Here is a 24,334-nt window from a genome sequence, read left to right on the forward strand (position 1 = left end):
AAGGCTACAAGATCACCCGCAAGGACTGCACCAACGGAGTAGGAGGAGGAATTGCCATCGTCCACATGAACACTCTGAAAATCTCGACATACACCGATGACACCCTCAGCACCGCCAAACACCTGCACTTCCAGATCCACACCGACCTCAACACCACACTCAGAGGAACCCTCATCTATAGACCCCCCGGACCTCTACCACAGTTCAGCGACTCCATTTCCGACTTTGTCAGCACACACGCCCTCGCCTCCAAGGACTACATCCTCCTCGGGGACCTGAACTTCCACCTTGAGAACAACAACTCCAACTCTTCCGCCCAGATCGACAACCTCGCCAACCTCTGACTCAGACAACTTGTCACAAAACCCACCCACTCCGCCAGCCACACGCTGGACCCCATCTTCTCAGTAAGCTCCCACGTCTTCTTCAACCACACCACCGAACTCCACTGGACCGACCACCGTTGCATCCACTTCACCTTCTGGAAACCCACCACACACCACTGCACCCAGCAGATGCCTCGCCGCTCCTGGAGCAAAGTCACTAAAGAACAGCTAACCACCACCCTTGCCCAAAGCCCTCCCACAGATCCGACCGACCCAAACGCCACAGCCCACAACCTCAGACAGTGGATTGACGACTGCACCAACACCCTTGCCCCTCTCAAGAAAACATACAACAGTGACACCAGAAAGAAAGCTAGCTGGTTCTCCAAAGACCCCCAGGCCTCCAAGCAAACCTGCCGAAAGCTAGAGAAGAACGGGATCCGTGAACAAACCCCGGAAAGCTACGCAGCCCACAAGAACGCCACCTGCAGACACCACCACCTCATCAGATCCGCCAAAAGGACCTCCTTCAAAGACCGCCTAGACAACAGCGCACACAATAACAAAGAACTCTTCAACATCGTGAAGGAACTCTCCAACCCCAGCTCCAACACCAACGAAATTCCACCCTCACAAGACCTGTGTGACTCGCTGGCCACCTTCTTCCACTGCAAGATCGCAGACATCCACAACAGCTTCAACACTGTGACCGCCCCGGCAACCACCGAGACCTCCACCCCCACGACCACCAACCGCACCAACCGCCTAATCTCCTGGACCCACATCAACGACGAGGACACCATCAAGATCATGAACTCCGTCCACTCCGGATCCCCGTAAGACCCATGCCCTCACCACATCTTCAACAAAGCCAGCACCACCATCGTACCCCATCTCCGTAAAGCCATCAACATCTCCTTCGAGACAGCTACCTTCTTGGAGAGCTGGAAGCACGCCGAGATCAACGCCTTACTCAAGAAACCCAGGGCGGACCCCAAGGACCTCAAGAACTTCTGACCCATCTCCCTGCTCCTGTTCGCGGCGAAGGTCACCGAGAGGGCCGTCAACAAACAATTGACCAGATATCTCGAGGAGAACAGCATCCTGGACCCGTCCCAGTCCGGGTTCCGCAGCAACCACAGTACACCTTATTTATGCAGGTACTTCATATAAGTCCTGGATTGTAACTCTGGGGAGGGAAAGATGGAGCACATCTAAAGGGACTGTCAATAAATCAGGTATTTGAGAAAGAAGCATTGCGCAATGTAAATAATATTATGGAACTCTAAATGTGCAGAACCTGGAATATATCCTGTTACACATAGGCGTAGCCACTAGTTTATGAGGAATTAAGGTACACAATGCCATGCGTTGATCGTTCATATGTACACAATGCCATGCATTGATCGTTCATATGTTCGCAATGCCATGCATTGATCGTTCATATGTACGCAATGCCATGCGTTGATCGTTCATATGTACGCAATGCCATGCATTGATCGTTAATATGTACACAATGCCATGCGTTGATCGTTCATATGTTGGGACCTGTAAAGCGACTGTCAGCAAGGTGTTGGGAAAGAAACGAGCCCCTCATGCAAAGCAATGGAGTGAAGTCTTGTGACAACCCAGGGCTATAGAGCAGATGACTCGTGGTGGCCCACGCCCTACTGAATGCATCAAGAAGTGTGGAGTCCATTGGTCCTCATCTTCGGGCAGGAGTCTCCACCCTTGGGAGAGCACTGGGACTCTGGGATGAAGACGCCTCAACAATGTCAGACTGGTTTCTAGTGCAGGAAGGGTTGGGGAGGGAGAAGTTCCCAAGAGGCTACAATATGCAGGGTGGTAGGCTCGAGAAGCGGTGGGTGAGATTTAATAGGGTGGTTACGGGTTATTAGGGCACTGCAGATTGTAGTAATCGGTGAAACGAATATTCACGAATATTCACATGGTAGTTTACGGATTACACTTTATTAGGCTGGAGACGGATTGATAATTGACGAGTAAATTCCGTCGTCCATTTTGGCCTTTAAATACATGTTATATTATTGTTCCCTTTTAAATAGTGTGCGCATGCTCACACAGATAACACTTTCGAGGTCGGCACTCCCTCATTTAGTCCGCCATTCATTTGAACAAGAGAAACACCTGTAATGAACGCGAAAAGTGAACTCAGCTGCAGCGCGCGCTGCACAGGTGGCGGTTATCAGCATGGTCCACGCAGAGGGTGAGCCACGAACATTTCCAACACTCATTGGTTCCTCTGATCGGATGTTCCTTTTTTTTCTGAAAACCTCTGAGCCCCGCGCAGCCTCACCTGTAGTGCAAGAAGTGTTTGTTGTTTATCTGTATCGGTCACCATCCCTTGACAGCCGGTCAAGCGCGCCGGTCCTCGGAGCGCTTCTTTTCACCGAAGACGCGTTAGGTCTCCTCGGATGGACTGGGTGCACTTCCGGCCGCTGCACAGGTAGGTTTAGCCATTTTTGAACTGCCACCGCTTATCACTCACAGCTACTCTCCCGCTCCCCTGCTACTCCTCACCCAGGCCCGCCCCCGCCGCTTAAAGAGAGGTTTCACTGCAGAGTTTAACGTCTGGGTGGGCAAGCGGGCGTTCATGATTGATGGCAGTATCTCTTTCACATTCTTTAAAAGATTTTTCAGGGCCATTTTTGTAGTGTCCTGCTGGACACGTTCTAGTGTTCCATCTCTGTCGCACCCCACACTGCACTCCCACTCATCACAGGTCAGGTGACCCTGTTAATAACAAGCATTTGCAATGCAATCGGTCTCGCCTTCGGGATCTTTATAAGTATTTAGCCAGGCAGCACATTTTCCTGGGTGCTGCCACATCTACTTTTCTTCAACGTGAAAGCGTTGACACTAATAGCACTGCTTTGAGAAGTACTTGTCATGAAACAATTGTGGTCATTTGTGTGTTTCCTTATCTTGCTGCATAATGTACTCAACCCTGCCGCATAAAGCTTTGTTAAACAGCCAGTCGAACCAATCCATTCCTTAAAATTCACAGAAATAGAAGAGGGTAAAGAGATAAAACTCACTTTTGTTTATTATTGTTTAAAGTATTTCTGAAAGTGATGATTGAGAAGTGCAGCAATTTGTTAACTCTGCCTCCTTAAAATTGATTTGCCTGAGAACACTAAAAGATGGCACAAAATGTTAGAGGCTCGGAAAGGCTTGTAAGCTGAGGCAGTCAATTTAAGAGGCACTGAAGCGTGACTTTGGCAGGGTTATCGTTCGCCACCATATTGTTAATTTATAATATACATAGTTTTGCATATAGATGCCTTGTGCTGTGATTGACAAGCCACAAAAATGTCAGTAGAAGCTTCCTATGAAGGCGCAGAAAGTGCTTTATGTTTAAAGTATAAGAGAGACCTAATACATGTACAAAGAGCGGGTTTTGAATACAAGGAAGAAGTGGCGCTCAGCTATCAACGTGACTGTATCCTATGAAAAGGAAGAAATATTTGGTATGGTGCTAAACAGGAAAGGGGAAACCCCCTGTTGGAAAAGCCCACTCCCACACCGGAAGGGTGGTGGTGGTGTTCTCCCAGACACGCTGTGGTAGCTTGGCTCGAGCAGTAAGGAAGGCACCGTGTTAAGCATACGCAATACCCACACAATAACCATGCGTGCATCCGTTCCAAAAACGACACTACACCTTAAAAATTTATGAAAATATCTGTGTTTATCTTCTTTTCTCTTAGTTACTGATTAATAAATAATAATACAATCACAGTACACAAGCTTCTCCTTAGAAAGTGCAGGTCAAATAAATAATAACACTTTACAGGTGCAATAAATAGGATCAGGTCAAATAAATACTGTGAGGGAATAAATACTGTACAGGAATAAGTTAGCTCAGGACAATAAATACATTACAGGAATAACTTAGATAAATACAATAAATACAGTACCCTCAATAAATAATATCAACCAACAATGACATTTGTAAAATCAGATCACAGTTAAAATACTTTGGGCTGATTTGGCCCAGTCACAGCTTGTGGTTAGGTGGATGGCCTGAGGATGTCTCACCTAGCTTGGGTAAGGCTGAGGCTAAAACTGAGGTAGATCAAGGGTAATCTAGGAATCTGGCTCTCCCAAACTACACAACCCCTCACACAGGTCACTGTATCAGTCTCAGTCCACCCCTGGCACTTCCAGGCTGGTCCTAACACCTCTTTATCCCCTAGGATGTTCTCTTAGAGTTCCACAGGGCCTTAGGCGCCCTCTATTCCACTTACTGCCCTTCTTATGAAGCTCCGACGCCGCTGGAGTCGTGTCGACGCCGTGAGGCGGTTCCGGTTCGATGTCGGCGGCCTCGGCTCGATGACAGTTCTTGACGACGCCGGTAGGCGGTTCCGGCTCGATGTCGGCGGCCTCGGCTCGATGTCGACCTCCGGTTCGATGACGTCGGGCAGTCTTGGCTCGATGTCGACTTCGGGCGGCTCCGGTTCGATGACGTCGGCCGGCCTTGGCTCGATGTCGACCTCCGGCACGCTTCACCTCGGTCTCCGGCGACTCCGGAGGGCGGACTTCACTCCCCCGTCGACGCCGCACACTCGACCTCAGGTGACTTCCTCCTCGACCTCTGGTACTCTCCACGACCTCCGTCGGCGCCCTCTCTCGACCTCTGGCGGCTCCGGGTACGACGTCTGCTTTCCAGTCAGCGCCGCTTCTCCACCTCGGGCTCCAGGTCTCTAGGCTTCTCGACGTCGGACTTCAGGTAGTTACCAGTAACCAGGTCAGGTACTTGCTGTTCTTTGCTTTTAAGGCCTGTTCCTGCTGTCCAGGTCCTTAAGATGGTTTTTCCTGCTTTCTCCCACACAGGGCTCCAGGCTGGGCTCAGTCAGTAGGGACTAGTATCAAGGGTGGGTTTATGGACCCCACTCCAGGCACAAGTTTCCACCCCTGCTGCCTCACTCCTTCCTCCTTCAGGTTTCTGCTCCTCTCTTCACCAGTCAGGTGCCAACTGCCAGCTCCAACTGTCAACTCTGGCTTTTAGCTTCTCAACATTCTAAACCGCCTCCAACTGTCACAGGGTTCCAGAATGTTGCAGAAGGTTCTAGTAGGTTCCAGTGGGTTCTGATGATGTCACAGATGGCCACCATTTTGTGCTCCAGGCCCTCAGACAGAAGTTCCAGGGGTAGATAAAATGGCTCCCTGAATCTGCATCAATACGAAAAAGTCTGGTGGTTCCCAAAAAGGAAAAATACTAACTGGGTTTGAGGCAAAAGTGGGACAAAATAAATAATGATGAGGAGGGACCACCCAAAGGGCCGACAGGTCTAACACGCGTCCCCCCCAGCTGAAAGTGGGGAGAGCTACCCAACCCCTTGGGAGTTCTCATCACTAAGGCGGAAATACCTTGAGAGACCGTCTGCATTGGCGTGGTCCACTCCAGGCCGATGTTCCACCTGAAAGTCCATTCCCTGTTGGGAAATAGACCACCTCAACAACTTGGGATTCTCCCCCTTCATCTGCATCAGCCAACGAAGGGGTCTGTGGTCGGTCTGAACCAGGAAGTGCGAGCCAAACAGGTATGGCCGCAACTTCTTCAGAGCCCATACCACTGCAAAGGCTTCACGCTCTATTGCACTCCACTTCTGGAAATGAAAGTAATTTCAACCAATGAAAAGTGTTCTTTGTGGATCACATGACCTACCGTGCGCGCTCCGTAAGCTTACGGTACGCGCTCGTAAAAAAGTACGCATGCGCAAACGTTACGCTTACGGAGCGCTTACGGAGCTCGTACATAAGATGCACTCGCGCATGCGCATTTCACGCCCCTGCGTAACCGCGACGTTGCTTCCGCGTGTACGCGTACGTCACGCACGTATCACGTAGGCGCGGTGTACTTATGACGTGCTGAGCACGTAGCGTCAGCTTACGGTACGCGTATCCTATTACGTACGCGCACCGTACTTATGACGCACGGAGCGCGTACCGTCAGCTTACCGTACGCGCACGGAAAAAAAAGCATTAAAAAAAAAAAACCTTTCCATAATGCATTATTTAATACATAGGTTTACAAAAAAATGTCAAAAAAAAATTTGCATTTAAAAAACCGTAAAGATTCACTGAAAAAACCATGGGTTTCACACACGTTATAGTTAGCTGGAAATTTTACTGATAAAAAACCAATGAAATTCCCCAGTTATAGTTACTGTAGGCAACTATAACTCACGCGACCGTAATCCTGTGCTGATGACATATGTGTCTTTATGAAAAAAAAATATTTGTAATATATGTATAGCTAAAATTTAATGGAAGAAGACATGGGCAAATAAGTGTCTAAATACAGTATTAGCATCAGCAGAGGATTACGGTCGCGTGAGTTATAGTTGCCTACAGTAACTATAACAGGGGAATTTCATTGGTTTTTTATCAGTAAAATTTCCAGCTAACTATAACATGTGTGAAACCTATGGTTTTTTCAGTGAATATATATATATAGATAGATGCTCCATTGCCAATCCCACCAGGTGAGCAGCACTCGAACACGCACTAAGGTGGCAAGCCTTTAATTCAGGGTACAAGCAGGTTCAGTTTGCAGTTTCAATCAAACAGCCAGAACGCGATTCGCCTGACGTGTTTCGAAAGTTCATCTTTCTTCTACAGAGACAATCGCTGTAATGAATGCGTGCTCCGGTCTCCATTCTTAAATGCCAAAGTCACGCCCCCAGATGGGCTGGTCTAATGACCCTCGGCATTGTGGTCCCGGTAGATACAACCTCAGACGGTGCACTATTTTCTGTTCAATATTTCCAGCCCAGTTTGTGGTGGCTCATCTATGGGCTGAAAATATTTAACAGAAATGAGTGCACCATCTGAGGTTGTATCTACCGGGACTTCATTATCCACAATGCCGAGGGTCATTAGACCGGCATATCTGGGGGTGTGACTTTGGCATTTAAGAATGGAGTCCGGAGCACGCATTCATTACAGCGATTGTCTCTGTAGAAGAAAGATGAACTTTCGAAACACGTCAGGCGAATAGCGTTCTGGCTGTTTATTTGAAACTGCAAACTGAACCTGCTTGTACCCTGAATGAAAGGCTTGCCACCATAGTGCGTGTTCGAGTGCTGCTCACCTGGTGGGATTGGCAATGGAGCATTGATATATATCCTTATATCCTACTGGCGTTCGCCAGTAGGTAGTTCTAGATAGGACCAAGTTTCCATAGGAAGAGCATTTTTTGTTTTGCTTATGACTTTGGCGTCGTTTGATGAATCTTCATGAAATTTTCCAAACTAATTCTTTGCTCATTTCAGCTCCTACATTGAAAGTTTGGGGGTGATTCGTTAAGGGGGGGCCGAGAGAAAAGGGGGTCCCAAAACGTGTTTTCTCCATGTTAATTTCCATAGAAAACTTTAGACAAGGCTACAGGTTGAACGGGTGAACGGAATTACTCCAAATATGGCAGGGAGAAGGGTCTTGGTCTAGAAAGCACGCTTTTGTTTATTTGGTGTAAATCTGTTCAGTAGTTTTTGAGAAATATCAAAACTTACAGATATCGATATTTGGGAATTCTTCCATCTGATTGGCTGGCGCATTATGAGCACGAGCTTGCTGCTTATTGGCTGCGAGCGGTTGCAACTAGGAAGTGTTGGCCGCCATTTTGTGATTCCGTTGAAGCGAGTAAGGGGGGAAAAAAGGGTGAAAAAAGTAGAAAAAAAGAGGGACGAGCACTGTAACCTCTGTGGGGTGTTTAGGGTGTGCTATAGAGGGGGTGCGAAGCGAACTACTCGTACGTACTGGGCTGAAAGTTCTGGGTACGGAAATTAAGTGAGGTAGGGCATAGTCCGATGCTGCTAAGGTGAGCTGCTGCAGGAGTCGGGGATGAAAGCATGAGCCTTAACTGTGTGTCTTATGGTGTGAAGCCATGTGCCCTGGCCGCTGCAGCACACCTGTGGCAGTAGTGTCAGCTTGTGTTTATACCTACTAGGATGAACTACTGACTCCTACTGGTTTGAAAGTCCTGGGGTACGGAAAATATGTGAGGTATTGTCTAGAGTCTCATGGTGTTAAGCTGAGGTGCTGCCGGAGTCGGGGATAAAAGCGTGAGTCCAAACTGTGTGTCATATGCTGTGAAGTCATGTGCTCTGGCCGCTGTGCCACATCTGTCAAGTAGTGTCAGCATGTAGTTATACCTACTCGGAGAAACTTTTGTTTCGAACATTGTAACTTGTGTTTGGTGCTAAGGGGGTGTTTATACAGGGAGTGCAAAGGTAAATTTGCGTGTATCAAATCAATACGGTATTTGTAAAGCGCAAACTACTCACCCCTATGGGTGTGAAAGCCCTCGAGTCCGGCATGGAAATTATGTGAGCTATTAAGTGAGCTATTGCCCAGAGTCACATGGTGCTGAGCTGAGGTGTCCAAAGGTGTCCTTCATAAGCATTTCCAAACCTATCCCAGTCAATGTGCCTAGGTCATTTCCACCACAATGCACAATCATGAGGTCAGGGTGTGGAAGATGCAAAGAGGTTTTAATCAAAGGTAGCAATTGGTGCCACTTCAATCTTCTCTGCGTAAACCATTTAATGTCCACATTGTGTAAACCTAGGTCTAAGTCAATACGTCTGTGTTCTGCATACCTCTTGCACCTGAAAATATAGCTATGTCCTACGATCCACACTAGCATTTTGAAGGTATGGCTGGAAGGTATGGAAAGATGTCTGTAACTCATGCAGTTCCTTGGTAGAGTAAGAGATACGTTTACAGATGGGTAAGTAATTGTTTTTGCCATACAAAACGATACGTGATTGGGAGATGAAAAGCATTCTTTTTTAAAAGTAGGGTGCACATTCGTTTTGTGGAAAAGCATCTTTGTGATTGGTTTAGAAAAAGCAGTTTCAACGTGGAGTACATATCATAGGATAACATTTGTTCAACTGAACCACAGCTGCTACTTGCATTTGGAAGGCACTGTTCGAACTTAAAACAATTGTGAACTTTTAACCTGCACGTACCGTTAAATGTTCATGAAAATGTTGCAAAAAAATATTGTTAAGTTTAAAAAAATTGACGAACTTTTAACCTGCACATGTTGTAGAATGTTCTAGAAAGTGTGTTGATAGAATACGTTGCACTTCTGACTTCTATGTGTTGTTGAATAGTAAAAAAACGGTTTATATGGAAAATTAAAAAGAAACCAATAGAGAAGTTTCGAAAACTAAAAGAATCAAGGAACTATTCTAATTTGTTTTTTACATGTGTTTGTGTGGAGCAACAAAATTATAGACACAACAGCACCAGGAAGAAGCAGGGAGTGGGGGGACGAGGGGAGATGGGCAGAATGACACACATGCACAATTAAGTGCAGAACAAGTATAGACAAACAATGACCAAAATGAAACACACCAACAAGGAGCACAAGTCACACAACCCGCCAACATCACACCACTGAACGAGCATAGAAGTGAAAACCACGCTGCATTCATACAGGATGTGTAGAAAGGCCGGTCGTTGGTGTTGTGGGATGTCTGCGACCGTGGTCATCATGGATGGGATGCCCAGCACGTGGCACATGGGCGAGTTCACTGTGTTATGTTGCCAAACAGCTGCTCCTCCCTCCCACGAGCCCCCATACATTTCTACGGTGCACTGTTGTCTCTCGTGCACTCGCACGGCACACCATTGTAATGCCTATTCGCGCATGTCCTGCTACATTTAAACTACACCCTCACAATGCCGTTTGGAGGTGGTGCATGCCACTTTACAACATCGAGTGCTGCGGTCTTTGTGGCATGGTCACACCAGAACACAGAGATGCACTTACAGCACTTCCTGTACACGTCTGAGACACCCCGTTCCCCTTGTCGGATAGGCACACCCCCAAGCTGACCTGTGTACTCCGGACCAGCACACGCCAGTTGTGCATGCAGGAGGATGCATGCGTAGCTACATGTCCAGGCTCACTGCCAACGCTGAGGTGACAGTACACTGTGATGTTGCAGGGCTCATGCCTATCATGCTAAGACAATGACCACAGGGACACACTTGCTCAGATGCGGGTTTGGGGGGCGTTGGCGCTCCTGGAGTTGCTGCTATGAGTCTTGTGGCCCTCATGGGTATCCCTGTCTCATGCTCATTGACTCTATGGCACCTGTGGGTGTTCTGGTGTGGCTTTTGGCTGTTTTCTCTTTCATGGTGCAGGTAGTTGTCCTGCTTAACACCAGCAGAAAGCAGGAGTAAAATCCCTGGTTCTAACGTGGCTTATCGCTGGAATTTGTTTCGCATTTCAGTTGGTGTGAAAGTTGTGATGTGATTTTTTTTTTTTTTTTCGTGTGCAGAACAATATACGAACTGAGCAGTAAATCTCGTCAAGATCCAGCACCTGACACACTATTCCCAATCCATATAAATACAATGAGATTTCTTAATTGATTTTTGTGTGTACACTGTAAGTGCAGCCACTACCTCAGTGCAATTCAATACAGGATTTTATTATTTAGAATAAATTGCAAAGGTGCACCTCGTGTCTTTTTGTACGGGAACGGCTAGTCTGCATTTCATTATCAGCACTTTAATGGAAGTAAAGTTGAGATAAATCTAACTCACTGTTCAGAAGTTGGTGCAAACTGCAGACATCACGAGCGACTGAGAGAGAGAGACTGAGAGACACTGCCACCTCTGCGCATCCATGAGTAATTATGGTGCCACCGGAGTGTGCAGCAGTGGGCACTCCACGTGCCCGTCCAAACTCCGCGCATCCCCGATATGCCCCTGAGTCATGAATGACGGAGACCACATCAGCTTCTCCGCGGCCCGGCAGATCTCACACATGTCGCTGAGTCCTGAGTTATCAATGGCGGAGACCACATCAGCTTTTGGGGCCGCTAAGCCTGTGGATCTCCATTGCGTGCCACGTGGTAGTAGTCCCTTGATGGCCATATGAGCTTCGGGTGGTACTAACCCTGTGCATCTGAAGTCCGGCCAAGGGGGTGGTAGGCCCCTGACGGCTATACAGATCAGGGTGCGAATAACCTTCTGCGCAACTTTTCAAAGACTATTTATGGTTGAGACACGTGGAGTGTCTGCCATCTAGTCAGCACCGGCAATAAAGGATGTGACGTTGTCAATCTATTATATTTGCGTGGTCACATGGGCTGTGACACATATGCCGGATGGGTGTGATGTGTGTGTGCGCAAACCTGCCCTGAGGGAGTGGCCTTGGGATGTTGAGAACTAGACCACTGACCTGCACACCAACAGTGAGTACGCCTGCGACAGGTAGCTATGTGGGGCCAACGTCGGAACGTAATCGCAGTGGTGTGGCGTATGACGGAACAGGGCAGGGATAGCTACAATGACATGGACGGCTCATAATACTGCGTCTGTGAGTCGAGCGGACAGGCCGCAGCTGGCCCTCTGCGAGCCTGGGTGCGAACTGTTCATAACTCACACTGCATAAGCATTGAAAAACCATTTTGTGATTCAGTCCGTCAACTAGCATTTGTCCGAGGCATTTATGAAAACATATCGGAGTTCTTTCTGTGATAGATACCCCTTTGACGCTGCCTCTCCCCACATCAGCAGGTAACGTACCTTCTTCCCACAGTACCATCATACCCCCAACAACCTTCTTGGGCCTGGAAGTGTCCCTGTGCAGTTGGACAAAGAAGAATCTTAGTCATGTATAGATTTACATATACAAAAATTATTTAAAGAAAAACAAATAAGACTGAAGGGAGTCTGGTGCTGTGGTCGCTGCCACGAAGTTGGGGTCACTGCCATTCAGGACTCGGGACACAGTTACACATGTGGGATTGGCTTGTGTTAAAGAGGGTTAGTAGGACAAGTGTCGCCGGCCTTGCATATTGAAACATGTCTCACTGATCGAAGGAAGTGTGGTGCTGTGGTCGGTGCCACGCACTTGGGGTGACTGCCATTCAGGACACAGTTACACATGTGGGATCGGCTTGTGTTGGACTGTGTTAGTTGGCACCACATGTCCAAAATTCAAATTGTGAGGTCTGCTGCCGATAGTGTAAACTGCTGAGTGTTCGTTTGTACTTGAAAATGAATTTGGTCATTGTACTAAAGCTATAATTCATATAAAAAATGTTCAAGAAGAGAAGGATACTAAAAGGATATTATGTAGATTTGAGGCCTGTAATAGTTACTTGCTTAGTGGACTCTATAGTTAATGAATGAAGAAATAATTTTCATTGTCAGCCCTACTGAGTGCAGTGTAGGCGTATGATGAAAAGATGAAATAAGTATAAAATACATTGACAAAGTGTTGTATTTTCTGAGTACAATCTTGTTGTTAGAAATTAGCATTTAAAAATGGAATTGCGAGCTGTACTGCCTGTAGAGTAGACTGCTATTCCATGTTAGTTTGCATTTGAAGATTAATTTGGTAATTGTAGTAAAGCTATAACTGATATAAAAAAAAATCTTGAAGCGAGGATACTAAAAGGATAATATGTAGGGTGTAGGACTGTGATAGTTAGTTTCCCACTGGAGTCTGTAGTTGCATATGGAAATACCCCTCGCTGATCAAAGGAAGTGTGGTCCTGTGGTCACTGCCACGGACTTGGGGTTTAGGACTCAGGACACAGTTACACATGTGGGATCGGCTTGTGTTGAACAGAGTTATTGGCACCACGTGTCGCCACCGTTGCATATGGAAATATGCCTCACTGATCGAAGGGAGTCTGGTGCAGAGGTTGTCTCTCAGAGTTGGGTTCACTACCATTCAGGACTTAGGACACAGTTCCACATGTGGGATCGGCTTGTGTTGAAGTCGGTTAGTGGCACCATTTGTCGCCGGTCTTCCACAGCGTAGGCCAGAGGTAGTGGTGAGAAAGGGCCCACAGCCACGTGCATACTTTGGTGCCCTCACCGGCCTGTGTAGTGCAGGTTCAGTGGCACCACGTGTCTCCGGCCTTCCATATGGAAATACCCCTCACTGATTGAAGGGAGTCTGGTGCTGTGGTCGCTGCCATTCAGGACTTAGCTACACATGTGGGATCGGCTTGTGTTGAACAGGGTTAGTTGGCACCACGTGTCGCAGGTCTTCCACAGTGTAGGCCGGAGAAAGCGGTCAGCAAAGGCCCTCAGGCAGGGGACGTTGACTTTAGCTGCACAGATTGGGAGCATTTGGTCTTCTTAAACCATTGTAGTCTCTTACATAATTTGCGTCGCTACTAATCTTGAATTGTGAACTGTGTAACCCCAGTGTAGGGTGGAGGCAGTGGTCAGGATGGGCGCACTGCCACGTGGCGATGATTTATGGGGCAGTGAGTTAGTAGTACCTGAAGCACACAGCGTGTGTGCACCGTGTGATGATGCGTGGTCTGGGTAGGCCGCACTGGGAGCAACGTGTTTTGCGAACTGGACTGCGACATCTGCAATCACCTCAGAATCTGAATTGTGAGCACTGCTGCTGTCCACAGTGTAGATCGAAGGCAGTAGTCGGTACAGACATAAGTCTGCTGTTGCCGTTACCACTTGTAAGGCCACTGCGCTCAATCCACAGGAGCGACGAGAATGCCTCACACTCCCAAAGCCCTTCCCTGGGTGAGCCCTAGGCAAAAGAAAACACACCCACAGGAGAACCCTCGGAGATGTGGGGCGGAAATGTGAAGGCAGCTACACTTCGGAACCCCCAGTTGGTTGTAGTCTGAAGGAACAGGATGGCACAACCTACAGAGGAAAGAATGAAGAGACGTTAAAGATATCAGTCCCTCCCTACGTTAGAGACCCACCCACCTCGGTTAATTACTTAATGCTGGCGTTATGTCTGATACACAAAAACAATGTCCCTTACCAACTTGCATCTCCTTTAGGCATAGGGTGATCTGGAGGACACAGCAGGCATCCGCAGGTAAGACTTCTAACAGCGTGCACAAAGGAACCACCAGCGTGTACTTGAAACAGGCATCAAAAGGTAAGCCTCTAACAGAGTGCACAAGGAACAACCAGCGTGGGCTTAAACAAAAAAGGCAACACTGCCCCACTAAAAATATAACTGGATGCCTCTGAGGGTACTGCGCCACAACAGTGTTTAACAACAATAGAATCCAAGTAGGGCGAAGGGAAAATAGACCCTGCTGATTTCACACACAAGAGGGAAACCTAAATACACAGGAAACTCCTGCAAACCTGGAGAGCACAACACTCGCTGTACTATTTCAGTGGCAAGGGTCAAAAGAAACGCGACCACAATCTGGGTAAGATTACAGTCTGCTAATTTTAGGAACAGTGAACGCCAAAACTGCGCTCTCCTATGTCTGTACAGAGAACGGGGAGAAGACGCCGAAGCACGGCAGAGGGAGAGATCAAAGGCTCACCAGGAAGGCGGGGTGGCAGACAAACGCGGATCTCCAAAGCAACCCGGTTCGTAAAGTCACCGCCGTAAATTCTCACTGAAGGGGAAAGCCTCACCCAATCATACACGGGACCAAACGAGGGCGAAGGCAGCACTAGAACCAACAGGAACAACAGCTTCTCAGGAATCAAAGGGGGCGTGGACTAGGGTCGGAACTCCGAAAGCCAAGCACCGGCTTCGAGTTACATCCGGGTTTATATGGAGGCAACTAACGAGACTCCACCTCCTCAAGGGACCGTCATAAAATTATGTGTCAGCTAAAGGCCAGCAACCGATTCTTTACTGCCAGTCGATCCCCAATAAAGAACCGCGCAAGAACCTCTACCTCTAACAGTTCTCCCACCCAAAGGCCGACTGACAGGGCGAGGTTTAGTAGGATGGAGGGCATGAAACCTTCGGACCAAAACAGGGGCATGTACATTTTCAGCCGGTTCCCAAGAGCGATCTTCAGGAGAATAGCCCACCCAGTCGATTAAATACTGTAATTTACCCCTATATCTACGGGAATCCAGGACTCGATTTACTTCGTATTCCGTGTCCCCACCCACTAGGATAGGAGGAGGAGGCTGTTCAGGATTCAGAGAGGGTTTGTATGCTTTGAGTAAGGAGGTGTGGAATACAGGATGAATCTGCATGTCTTCGGGTAATTCAAGTTTAATTGACACAGGAGTGATAATCTTTATGATTTTATACGGACCCACATAACGAGGTTGTAATTTTTTAGGACCCGCTAACCTTAAATTCTTGGTGGACAACCAAACCTGATCGCCTACTTGATAATCGGGAGCAGGTTTGCGATGTTTGTCAGATTGTGTCTTCATAGCTTCCTTGGTCTTTTGTAATTCTCTGGTGGCAGTTTCCCATATCTCCAATAGGGTGTCATGATGTTGTTGGACAGCAGGAATATGATCTAAATGACTGGGTACTGAGAAAGGAAGAATTCTAGGATCATGTGCAAAAAAGAAGGGAGATATCCCTGTAGAGGAATGTGTAGAATTGTTGTATGCAAATTCAGCTAAGGACAGGGTCTGTACCCAATTGGACGTGATAGAGGCTAGTAAGCATCTAAGGAATTGTTCCAGTGTCTGATTGGTTCTCTCGGTTTGCCCATCAGTCTGGGGATGATAGGCTGTAGACAATCTGTGATCTATGCCTAAGGTTGAACATAATCCTTGCCAGAAACGGGAAATGAATTGTACTCCTCTATCAGTGATGATCACCGACGGTATTCCATGCAACTTCACTATGTGGTCAATAAACACTTGTGCTAATTCCTTGGAGGGCGGCAATTTCCTTAAAGGAATAAAGTGAGCCATCTTGGTGAACAAGTCTACTACCACTAAAATAGTGGTGTAACCCTGCACAGGAGGCAAATCAGTAATAAAATCCATACTAAGGATATGCCACGGAACTGAAGGTATGGGGATAGGCTGTAACAATCCTGCAGGAGCAGTGCGTGATGTTTTTTGTCTGGCACACACAGGACAGGAGGAAACCTAAGCCAGCACATCTTGATTTAAACCTTTCCACCAAAACCACCTCTGACAAAGCTGTATGGTCTTTTCACCCCCAGGATGACCTGTTAATGAGTTATCATGACACCATTTGATGATTTGTTGTTGCAGAGGTGTTACAGGCACATAGATCTTACTATCGTGCAGATATAATCCATCTTTGATCGTGTTTTGAGGCTCTTTCATCCATTCTATTGGTGATCTATTTTCATAAGCTGTCATCAAGTTAGTTAAAAAACAGGTGGTTGTTGGAACCCTATCACTGACTCCCACAATCTTATGGCAAGGAATGAGAGGAGGGGGTTCACAATTCACAATTCTTTTGTCAGCTCCCAAACGAGAAAGTGCATCCGCTTTCCCTTGTTGTGGTCCGGGACGATAGGTAATTACAAAATCATATTCACTGAAAAATAAAACCCATCTCATTTGTCTTGGTGTTAAGGCTTTAGCGGATTTGAAGAACTGTAAGTTACGATGGTCTGTGTAAATTGTCACTGTATGTGGAGAACACAATAAATAATGTCTCAATTCTTGAAAAGCAAGTTTTATAGCCAGGAGTTCCCTTTCTCCTATAGTATAATTCTGTTCCGCAGGGAGAAGGGTTTTAGAAAAATATGCCACAGGATGTAATCGACCAGTTGTTGGATTTCTTTGAGATAAGACACCACCTACTGCATATTGGGACGCGTCAGCCTCTACATAGTAAGGTTGTGTGCTGTCGGCATGCCTAATGATAGGCGCTGTAGTGAACCTACTCTTTAGCTGAGAGAATGCCTCTTCCGCCTCAGCGGACCAATGAAAGATAGCACCTTTACGTAACAATTTGGTAATGGGAGCAATCGGGTCTGAAAAATGATCAATAAAGCGTCTATAAAAATTCGCAAATCCTATGCAGGATTGGACCTCCTTTACAGTAGATGGACTAGGCCAATGGATCAATGCCTCTATCTTTTTTGGATCCATATGTATTCCTTCAGGGGAAATGACGAATCCTAAAAAGTCTACTTTCTTTGTGTGGAAGGTGCTTTTATCCAATTTCGCGAATAAATGGTTTTCCTTCAATTTTAGCAAGATCTTTTTCACATGTTCTTGTTCTGAATTAGAAAAAATCAGGATATCATCTATGTACACTATTACGAAGAGATGCAAATATTCACGCAGTATGTCGTTTATGAAAAATTGAAAGGCAGCGGGGGTATTGCAAAGACCAAAAGGCATGACGCAGTATTCGAAGAGACTGAATTTAGTTCTAAAAGCGGTCTTCCATTCATCTCCCTCCTTGACTCGTATCAAGTGATACGCCCCTCTTAGATCGAGTTTGGTAAATTATGTGGCTCCTCTCACTTGATCCAATAGGACCGAAATGAGGGGTAACGGATATTTATTTTTGATGGTTACTTTGTTTAAGGCGCGATAATCTAGGCACGCTCTTAACCCTCCTTCACGTTTAGGGATGAAGAAGAGAGGGGATGACACAGGAGAGGTGGAGTGTCTGATAAACCCCTTCTCTAACATCTCCGAGATGTATTGTTGGAGATATTCTGTCTCAGGTTCAGTTAAGGCATATACGCGACTCACTGGCAAATCGGCCCCAGGAATTAAATCAATTCTGCAATCATAACTCCTATGGGGAGGTAAGGCCGAAGCCTTTTCCACGTCAAAAACTTCACAAAATTCACTATACATGGTAGGGAGGCCCCTTTCGGCTGCTTCTATTACACAACACAAAGGGGTATCCCCCTCCTGGGCTTCTTGATAGCAATGTAGCATGCAATATGCAGATTTCAAAGTGATTTTCCTTGCATTCCAATCAATATGTGGATTATGAACCTGTAACCAAGGCACCCCAAGGATTGCCCCGAAATTGGGGGTGTCAATTAGATCGAATACTATGTCCTCTGAATGCCCATTGTTACAAACCATGGTCAAAGCAGGAGTGTGGTACGCTATTAACCCAGAGGACAATTCAGTTCCATCCACCGCTCGAATGGGCTCCGGTTTGCTCTTAGGAATAAAAGGTATTTTCAATGTCTGAGCCAAATGTATGTCAAGAAAGTTACCTGTAGCGCCTGAGTCCAGCAGAATGGGTAGTGTCTTGCGACCCTGTGCAGAGACTATCAAAGTAACAGAGATAGTAAAATGGCGAGCTACAGGAGCCGGAACGCTAGCTATGTCAAAGGAGACCCTTGTTTGTGAACAACTTGGAAAAACGGGGTCTCTATTCTCCAAGTTCCCTAATTTCCCTCATGGTACTCCGATTCCTGACAAAGGGCCACCACCTTAGAACTTGGACAGGTCTTGGCAGGACAACTTCTGGCATGATGACCACTTTTGCCACAATATAAACAAAGATTTTGCTTTTGTCGTCTCTTTTTCTTCGCTAGTCAATGGATTTCTCATACCGCCGATTTGCATCGGTTCACTTGTTTCTTTCTGGTCTTTAATTTTCTTTTTCTCTCCCCTAACCACCCAAAAGCGAGCTGGGGTTCCTCTACATTTATCTCCTTTCCGTTCTGATACCCTGTGATTCAGCTTGACAACTAAATCTATGAAAGCATTACATTCTTCAGGTGGATCTACTATGTGGGAAAGAAGATCTTTCAGATCGTCATTTGATCCTCTAAAGAATAAGGATGTCCTTTTGTCCTCTGGCCATTGTCTCAATTATTAGTCTATTGAACTCTGTTACATAAGTGATTAGATCTTTGTTCCCTTGTTTCAAGTTAAGTAACTCACTGTCACTAGCTTGTACATAGGCATGCCGAGCAAATAACCCTTTCAACTTATCTTTAAACAGTGTAAAATTATACAAAAGAGGGTCATTACTCTCCACTAAAGGAACGGCCCAATTTGCCACATTACCTCCTAAATAGGAAATCACAAAGGCTACTTTAGCAGCATCGTCGGGGAACGCCGAAGCCTTACAAAGAAAATGAAGTTGACATTGATTAAGAAAAACGTTAAATTTCGCGCTATCACTGTAAAACCTTTCAGGGACTGCCAACGGGACAGGAATCTGTGTCTGTACGGACACCTGAATAGCTTGGGGATTGAGTGTACTAGTCCCTGGATTTTCTACTGAGGCAGAAGGAAGCGTAAAGCGAGCAGGTTGTATGTATGTGCGCTTATATGTTTGTGGTGTTTCTCCTACCACTCTTCTATCGCCGCGCCGATACCTTTCTAACTCGGTGTGAAGATGTAGATTCTCACCTCTAAGTCTCCCTACTTCTCTTTGGAGATCTATAATAGCTACCCCCAACTCCTCTACCGTGGGACTATGCAACTGAGTCTCTGGGGAGGGAGTAGCCACTTCAGGTTTCATCGTCGCTCGGGTGGAATGAATTCGTGGGCTTGGCTTTCTGTTGCCGTTACCACTTGTAAGGCCACTGCGCTCAATCCACAGGAGCGACGAGAATGCCCCACATTCCCAAAGCCCTTCCCTGGGTGAGCCCTAGGCAAAAGAAAACACACCCACAGGAGAACCCTCGGAGATGTGGGGCGGAAATGTGAAGGCAGCTACACTTCGGAACCCCCAGTTGGTTGTAGTCTAAAGGAACAGGATGGCACAACCTACAAAGGAAAGAATGAAGAGACGTTAAAGATATCAGTCCCTCCCTACGTTAGAGACCCACCCACCTCGGTTAATTACTTAATGCTGGCGTTATGTCTGATACACAAAAACAATGTCCCTTACCAACTGACATCTCCTTTAGGCATAGGGTGATCTGGAGGACACAGCAGGCATCCGCAGGTAAGACTTCTAACAGCGTGCACAAAGGAACCACCAGCGTGGACTTGAAACAGGCATCAAAAGGTAAGCCTCTAACAGAGTGCACAAGGAAAAACCAGCGTGGGCTTAAACAAAAAAGGCAACACTGCCCCACTAAAAATATAACTGGATGCCTCTGAGGGTACTGCGCCACAACAGTGTTTAACAACAATAGAATCCAAGTAGGGCAAAGGGAAAATAGACCCTGCTGATTTCACACACAAGAGGGAAACCTAAATACACAGGAAACTCCTGCAAATCTGGAGAGCACAACACTTGCTGTACTATTTCAGTGGCAAGGGTCAAAAGAAACGCGACCACAATCAGGGTAAGATTACAGTTGGCTAATTTTAGGGACAGTGAACGCCAAAACTGCGCTCTCCTATGTCTGTACAGAGAACGGGGAGAAGACGCCGAAGCACGGCAGAGGGAGAGTTCAAAGGCTCACCAGGAAGGCGGGGCGGCAGACAAACGCGGATCTCCAAAGCAACCCGGTTCGTAAAGTCACTGCCGTAAATTCTCACTGAAGGGGAAAGCCTCACCCAATCATACACGGGACCAAACGAGGGCGAAGGCAGCACTAGAACCAACAGGAACAAAAAGGGGGCGTGGACTAGGGTCGGAACTCCGAAAGCCAAGCACCGGCTTCGAGTTACATCCGGGTTTATATGGAGGCAACTAACGAGACTCCACCTCCTCAAGGGACCGTCATAAAATTATGTATCAGCAAAAGGCCAGCAACCGATTCTTTACTTGCCAGTCGATCCCCAATAAAGAACCGCGCAAGAACCTCTACCTCTAACATCTGCGATGCTGTGCCGCTGGGTTCGCAGGGGGCTTGTGCCGAGGAGGCCCACGGTTATGGCACAGCCACGTGCCATGGTTGCCGCTTTGACAAACTCGTTGGTCTTTCCTCAGGTGAACCACGCCTAGTGCCTGGCCTGTTTATTCATACTCCTACGCTGGAGTGGTGTACGTTGGAGCAGCCCACTCCGCTTCCGCTTCCAGTAGGGGACAACACAGCTACATGAGAGAGATCTTCCCCACTTCCTGAGGTAACATGTGTGCATCCACTGTGCACTACACTACAAGTATCAATAGTATATCTCCACATGGAGCGGTTTGTGCTTTGCATAGTGTGGTCTGTGCAGCACATCAGCGTTACACTTGGCATTGTGTGCTTTATTGTTGATGGGTGGCTTTCCTCCTTCATATATAGTTGGTTGCCACATCTCCGAACACTCAGTTATTGTGTGGCTGAGGGGCATGGCGATTTGGGAAGGTCCGTTGTCCTGTTTTGCGCTGCCTCGGTGATAGTAGGGGGGGTGGGGCGGGGGGAGGTTCTGGTGGTGGTGGCGCTGGGTGTTGTGATCTTGTTGCGTGTCAGACCTGCATGATCAGTAGCTCTATCACGTGTTGGTCTTTAGATGTGGCTGTGAGTTGGGTCCAATTCACAGAGTAGATAGTCGACCTCCTCACACCAGTTAAAGGTTGATGTTAATTTATTACTGCTAACTCGGTTTATCGCCTGCTTTTTGGATCGCATTGCAGATTTGGCTGGTCGTTGAAAATATGGGGAAGTGGTGTTTTCGTGTTTCTTTTACATGGGAACGCCTACTTTGCTTTTCATTAGCGTTAGTTGTGGCTCTCGTTTGTGGCAACCATGTTACCTCAGGCAGTGGGAAAGATCTAGGTCATGTACCTGTGTCTTCGTCCCCTGTAAGCTGAAGCACAGTGGGCTGGCCCAACGTATGCCACTCCAGTGTAGAAGTGTGAACAAATAGGCCGGGGCTATGGGCGTGGTTCACTTGTGTGAAGGCCAACGCATCTGCCAGAGTGGCTGCCCACACTCTGCCACATGGCAGCTGCCATGACCACGGGCCTCCGCGAACACAACTGCACAGCACAACAGAGTTATGTCTTGATCTAAACTGCAGATAGCAGGGCTCACAATTCAGATGGAATCGCGATTGCAGATGACGCAGTCCAGTAGACAAGACACATTGCTCCCAGTGCGGCCCGCTCAGACCACGCATCATCGCAGGCTGCATACACTCTGAGCACCAGAGGTACCAATAAATCAGTGCACCACGAATCAACGCCACATGGCCTTATTAAGGCAGAATTAATTAGACAAAAGACATTGCTACCAGTGCGGCCCGCCCGGACCACTTATCATCGCAGGCTCCGCACACACTGAATGCTTCTGATGCCACTAACTGGGCAGCTCAACTAAACGCCACATGGCTGTGGGCCCTTGCTGATGGCTGTCTCAGCCAACACTGCGGTCACCAGGGCTCACAATTAAAATTGAGTCTTGATTCATTCATTACAGTCCAGTAGGGATCTAACTACAACGTCCCTAAAACCTACATAATATTCTTTTAGTATCCTTGCTTCAAGAACTTTTTTGACATCAATTATAGCTTTAGTACAATGACCAAATTCATCTTGCAAGTCCAAAGGTACACTGAATGGCAGTCTACATTGCGGACAGCAAAGCTCACAGTTCGAATTCAGTTTTGATTTATTTATTGCAGAGTGAACTGTACTCTACGTTGGATTTTCTCAAGAGGAAGTCACAAAAAGCATTCCTCAATGTCTGTGCTGACTACTGCCTTCGATCTACACTGCAGACAGCAGGGCTCACAATTCAGATTCAGTCCAGTAGGCAAGAGACATTGCTCCCAGTGCAGCCCGCCCACACCACGCATCATCGCTGGCTGCACACACGCTGAGCCCCACACCTACCACTAACTCTATACAGCTCAAGTCAATGCCACGTGGCTGTGGGCCCTTCCTGACCGCTGCCTCCAGCCTACACTGTGGTCAGCAGGGCTCACAAATCAAATTCAATCTTGATTGATTAATTTCAGAGTCCAGTAGGCAACTAAATATAATGTCCCTGAAACCTACTCATTTCAACAATGTATTCCATACATATTTCATCTTTTGTTACCTACACTGCGGTCAGCAGAGCTCACAATTTACATTGAGACATGATTTATTAATTGCAGACAGAATTGTACTCCATGTCCTCGGATTTTGTCAAGAGGAAGTGACAAAAAACATTCCTCTATGTCTGTGCTGACTACGGCCTTCCATCTACATTGCGGACTGCAGGGCTCACAATTCAGATCGAGTTGCGATTGCCGATGACGCAGTCCAGTAGTCAACAGACATTGCTACCAGTGTGGCCCTCCCGGACCACACATCATCGCAAGCTGTGCACATGCGGAATGCTTCTGATGCCCCTACCTCAGTGTACCACAAGTCCTAAACCCTTTGCGATAGAATCTTTTGTGTATTATTTCACATCTGGTGCCCCTAACTTAGTGCAGCACAAGTCATGGACACTTTATGATTGAATCTCTGTGTGTAATCCGATGATTACTGTTGTACTTGTTGCCAGCACCAACCATTCCCTGAGGGCTGGCTTACACTCTCCCCACACGCATCCAGCACAGACGTCACTGGGCATGTGACCCTGGTAATACAAAGGGGCTGAGCGCACGTGCCCGTACCCAGTTCCACTATCTATCTGTGTCCATGTGTTCATTAGGTATACATGATGCTACTTCTGGGCCCACCACATTGCATTCTGCTTTAGACAGCGCTCGCAACCATGTTACCTCTGCCAGTGGGGAAAACTTTGGTTATGTAACTTTGTCTCGGTCATTGTAGAAGTACATAGGTAGAGACTGGATCATTAGAGTACTGCAAGGAGAGTGTATATTGAATTTATAAGTGCTTCGGAATTGGCAGAGTGTTTGGATAATATATATGTTGGCGGAGCCTAACCCCCGAGCATGAGCTTGGCTCTAATTGGCTGCCCTACATGTGCCAAAAATGTAAATTTGGGCTTCGCATGGCCCTGTATTGCTACAGCTGCAGCACTCCACTGAATGTGCAATAAACATTCATATCCATGCAGATATGACATGTGCACGATCTTTCATGTCTGGAAGTATGGATGAATGTAGGGTCAGTGATTCCCCCTACCTTCCATGTTGGGCATGTTTTAGGACTTGGGTCACAGGGTGACACATTGGTGCTTGCGGCCCGGGTGGTGGCAGCACTACAACAGTTGATTCCTCATACAGCCCAGGAGGGAACCATGCCCAGAGCTCATTGTTCACAGACTCTCTCAGGACTGGCATACGCCAGGCTAGCCCAATCCGCTTATGCATACAGGGAGAGACAACAACGCTATATTGCCCAGATTTTCATTGTAGTGATCTGTTGCTCACAGGTCTAGCTGTCAGTATGCCACAGCAATTCCCTGATCGCTGATTTACACACCCATCAAGCACAGGCATCAAAGGACACGTGACCCTGCCAATAAAGGACCAGGCGC

The 24,334-nt window shown here is 47.1% G+C and overlaps 1 protein-coding gene across 3 annotated transcripts in view; it reads left to right on the plus strand.

The window, feature by feature from the left end:
- The first annotated feature begins 2,457 nt into the window (after positions 1-2,457).
- The window catches only part of LOC146809069 (sialic acid-binding Ig-like lectin 12), a 503,656-nt gene continuing 481,779 nt past the window's right edge, over positions 2,458-24,334 (plus strand). The window contains exon 1 of one of the 3 annotated variants that reach the window (XM_085615877.1): positions 2,458-2,553. The gene's annotated coding sequence lies outside the window, so the exon portion shown is untranslated. The other 2 variants (XM_085615875.1, XM_085615876.1) reach the window with 2 other exon arrangements.

The sequence above is a fragment of the Triturus cristatus genome, chromosome 7, assembly GCF_964204655.1.
Source record: "Triturus cristatus chromosome 7, aTriCri1.1, whole genome shotgun sequence".
NCBI classification, from domain to species: domain Eukaryota; kingdom Metazoa; phylum Chordata; class Amphibia; order Caudata; family Salamandridae; genus Triturus; species Triturus cristatus.